We start from the raw sequence: 4,281 nt of genomic DNA on the forward strand, positions 1-4,281 counted from the left end.
TGTGAATTGCGTACATGTAAATTGTTGCGCACCTGTACAGTATTGCCGTTTTCCATTTTTCAGGTTATACAGAGTTGCAGTGCAGTGGATTTCCAAAAAAAAAGGAAAAAACTGGACTTGTTTTTCGTAGTTGAAGACGTTTCGCCTCCTCTCCAGGAAAAGATCTGGAGTAATGTGGAGTACCAAGCTTTATACTACTGCCTAACAAAGGCCTTGTAATGGCTTAGATAACATGCAAGTTCAACCGAAACAGGTCCACCACTTAGTAATGGGCGGTCGTTTAAGCCATTAAGCCAGCAGATTGAACCGAAACTGGTCCACTCCTCTGTAACAAAGAGTCGTTAGGGTCGTTATTAGATGTATTGTAAGTTTTTGAGAGTTGGAACCTAAGGCCCCCTCTTCTGTTTAAGGTTGGTTTGTCTCTCTTAACGTAGATGGCTTCCTTCACACCCCTTTCAAACCATCTGTCTTCTTTGTCCAAATTGTGAACATTTTGGTCCTCAAAAGAGTGTCCCTTGTCCTTAAGGTGTAGGTGGACAGCAGAGTCTTGACCTGAGGAGGTGGCTCTCCTGTGTTGAGCCATGCGAAGAGAGGAGGCGAAACGTCTTCAACTACGAAAAACAAGTCCAGTTGTTTTGTTTTTTACGTTTTTTTGGAATGACCATGACCTGGATGACTGAGAATCTTCACCAGTGCAGTGGATTGTGTATTACATTGTTCTAACACACATTGACACCCCATTTAAAAGCTATTGCAGCACAAGTTGGGCACATATCTCACCACAGATTCTGCCATTATAAGAACTGTAAATAGTAAATTACACAACTTCATACAATCCAAAAGCACAGCTTTTATATCAGTTTTAGCCAACAGTTAGGAAGATCATTGTGCCTTTGGTCAGGAGTATGTGTTTCTTCCAGATAACTTTAGAAATACTCATTCACCCAATATGTGGTCTATCCCATATGCCTCCAAGCCCACTTTCTCAGTTTAATAGCTATGCTACGTGGCTCCGACACCTAATATGGATCCCTGGCAGTCAGTACAGCCACATCAGTGGGATCAGATATGAATCTGCCTTTAAAACAATTTAGATGGTAAAAGTTGTTCGAATTTGTTTGTACAAACATTTAATTTAATAACTTAAAGCTATAATCATTTTAAAACTTTATATGTAAACAAATTCCTGCATTTTTCAGGTTATTTTTCTCCTGGTACGTATTTTGTCCCCCTCAGGAAACCACAACGTCTGTCTGAATGTATAAAATACGCAGAAATACTCTTTCATTTTACAGTATTCAATTCAATTCAATTCAATTCAATTTTATTTATATAGCGCCAAATCATGAAATCAGTACTTCCTTCCAAATGCTGTCTGTCAGCTATGAAGGATTGGCCAATTAATGTGGTCACTTACCTGCCAAACTCTTAAGAGAAAGACAAGCTGCAGTGCTTTTCTGTTTGAAGTTGTGCCAGAAACGTTTAGATCTCTAACATGCCTATTAACACTGGGGTTTTGGTTGGTGGTTGATGGGCTTCAAGGAATTATTTTGGTTTTCTGAAGAGAGGTTCTGTGATGTTATAAACAGTGATACGTCCTTTATATGCTGTAGAAAGATGTCGTATCACCATGAGTTTGCAGAAAAGTGAAGACATCCTCAGACCAGGAAGGCTAACAGTCAGTCAGATACTTCAACAAGAGTTGTGTAGAACTGTTGGATTTTTTTTATTTTTTTATAGACAGGCTGTCATTTGCATATGCAGATGGTACACCCGTACATTCTTAAAGATGTTGTAACTGTTTAAAAGACAATCCCTGCAGATTCACAATCAGCTGCTTTCATAGGACAATGGGGATTTACACAACTAGCTCATCAACCACCGTAATCATTTGCGTGGTAACAGTGAAGCTGTCCGGGTGGGAAAGCAGAAACAAACTTATCGAAGATCTTAAGGAAAGTTTAGATGCCTAATATCCACCAGTGTAGCTGGTATGAAGCTGGTTGCAATGACAACCATAAAACATAGCCACAGCTCACCTTGGAACACAACCAAGGAGAACAACACTAGAATGCAGGAAGACACAAGTGTAAATTCACAGCATATCATCTCAAGGCACTTAACACAGTCAATCAAATTCATTGGTTAAAAGTCATTGACTCGCAGCATTCACTCCTCCTGGATGAGTGTGGAGCCCTATTGGACAGTCACTTGCATTGTGTCTTTGCAGCAATCCCTCATACCGTGCATGTATGTAGTGAGAGAGGAGAGGAAAACTCCCCTATAACAGGAAGAGTCCTCCAGCAGAACCAGAGGAAGACTCAGTGTGAACGGCTATCTGCCACAAGTGACAGGGGGTTAGGGAAGAGAGCATACGCACAAAGGACGCATAAGCTGTAACAACAACTTGATCTCAATGGGGTTTTTTTCTGGTTAAATAAAGATTACATTAAAAAAGCACTGATAATGTGAGAGAAAAGTAAAAAAGGTAATAGCAGTAGGAGCTGCATTAGTGGCTTCATCCAGGAGAAGAGGAGGCAGATAAGCTCTGAGCCAATTTTCGGGTCTATAGGATGAAAGAGCGCACAGAGTTAGTGACAGTAAAGGCTCAGTCAATAGCTATGTGAAGGAGCAAAACAGGGTTAAAAACTGAAAGACGGGGCCATTGACCAAAAGGACTTTTTGAATAGACAGAGGTTTTTTTCACCAGTGGTGGACTAGACCCATACCAGATGCCAAGGAGGAAATGTGAACTGAATTATAATTGTTTAAGCCTCCATAAATGAATATGAACACAACTAGTTGTTTTTTAATAGTAAGGGAGAAAACAGTATTTTTACTAAATTTATCTTGGAATTTCTGAAAATGGGATGAGGCGAGTTTTGTAAATAAAGGACCCTACTACTTCTGTCAACAATCATTTTTGTAGACTTTGGCTGGTAATGTCCATTAAAACACTGGCTGCTTTTAAGATAAAAATGAAAACTGCAACAGAGGCTATTCCGGTATGGAGGGATCTTAGTAAAAGCAAAAATAGTGTTGAGTAGTTGAATAGAGTTGAATCACATAAATCCTCTAATCCTATCCTTAACGAGCAGATCATCTCCTTCTTCTAACTTGCCAGATGTCTCATCCTTAGATATGATCAGGACTGCTGAATCCATCCATCCATCCAGGGTTGTGGGCTGGGTGCTGGTCATCTAGTGAAAGGCAGGTACAGCCTGGACAGGTTGCCAGTCCATTTCTGGGCAACAAGGAGACAGACAGACAGACAGGACAAACAACCTCGCATAAACACACTCAATTTAAAAGTTCCAGTTACTTTACCTGTACGTTTTAAACAGTGGGTGGAAGGTGGAGTAACCATGGAGAGAAGACTATAGGCCTGGATTCGAACCCAAGACCTTCATGCTGCAAAGCAGCTGTGCAGCCTTAACCCTTTAAACAACAACCACAACCCTTTGTGGTGTTGCGTCGGTAGCCATTTCTGGTTTTCTGCCTGTCCTCGATGACCTCCAGAGTGGCGAGCCACCACCTCATGCCAAAAAAAGGTAAAAAACAAAAGAACTGAACTTTTTTCCGAAGTTTGAAAACGTTTCGTTTCATATCCAGAAAGCTTTCTGGATATGAAAAAGAGTCTGGAGTAATGTGGAGTAGCAAGTTTTATAGTACTGCCCAACAAAGGCCTTGTAATGGCTTAGATAACATGCAAATTGAACCAAAACAGGTCCACCCCTTAGTAATGGGGAGTTGTTAAGGTCATTGTAGGCCTGCAAATTGAAGCGAAACTGGTCCACTCCTCTGCAACAGGGAGTCGTTAGGGTCGTTATTGGCCTGGCTTACAAGAGCGATGTGTTGATCACCCGTATGGGGGTGATGATTGAGGTGATAATTGGCCGGAGTCAACCCTATAGCTGTTTTAGAAATTTTTGAGAGTTGGAATATTAGTCCTCCTCCTCTGTTTAAAGTTTGTTATCTCTTAACGTAGATGGCTTCCTTCACACCCCTTTCAAACCATCTGTCAAAATGTGAAGGGATGTAACTAGCTGTTTGCATTCTGCTCTGAGGATTCAGGTTTCTTCAAATATATATCTATGTACAATATTTTTTGCAAAATCCCTTTTAAAAAAAATCCAAACTATCCCTTTAACTTAAAGTTAATATTCATTTTAGGACCCCATAATTTCAGCCCGGCCGTGATTAAACGCTTATGCAGCACTGATTTCTGTGTTTTTGACAGACCCACTGTTTGTCTCCCCTCCCCTTTATTTTTTTACAGAG

This window comes from Fundulus heteroclitus, unplaced genomic scaffold, assembly GCF_011125445.2.
Source record: "Fundulus heteroclitus isolate FHET01 unplaced genomic scaffold, MU-UCD_Fhet_4.1 scaffold_66, whole genome shotgun sequence".
Classification (NCBI taxonomy): domain Eukaryota; kingdom Metazoa; phylum Chordata; class Actinopteri; order Cyprinodontiformes; family Fundulidae; genus Fundulus; species Fundulus heteroclitus.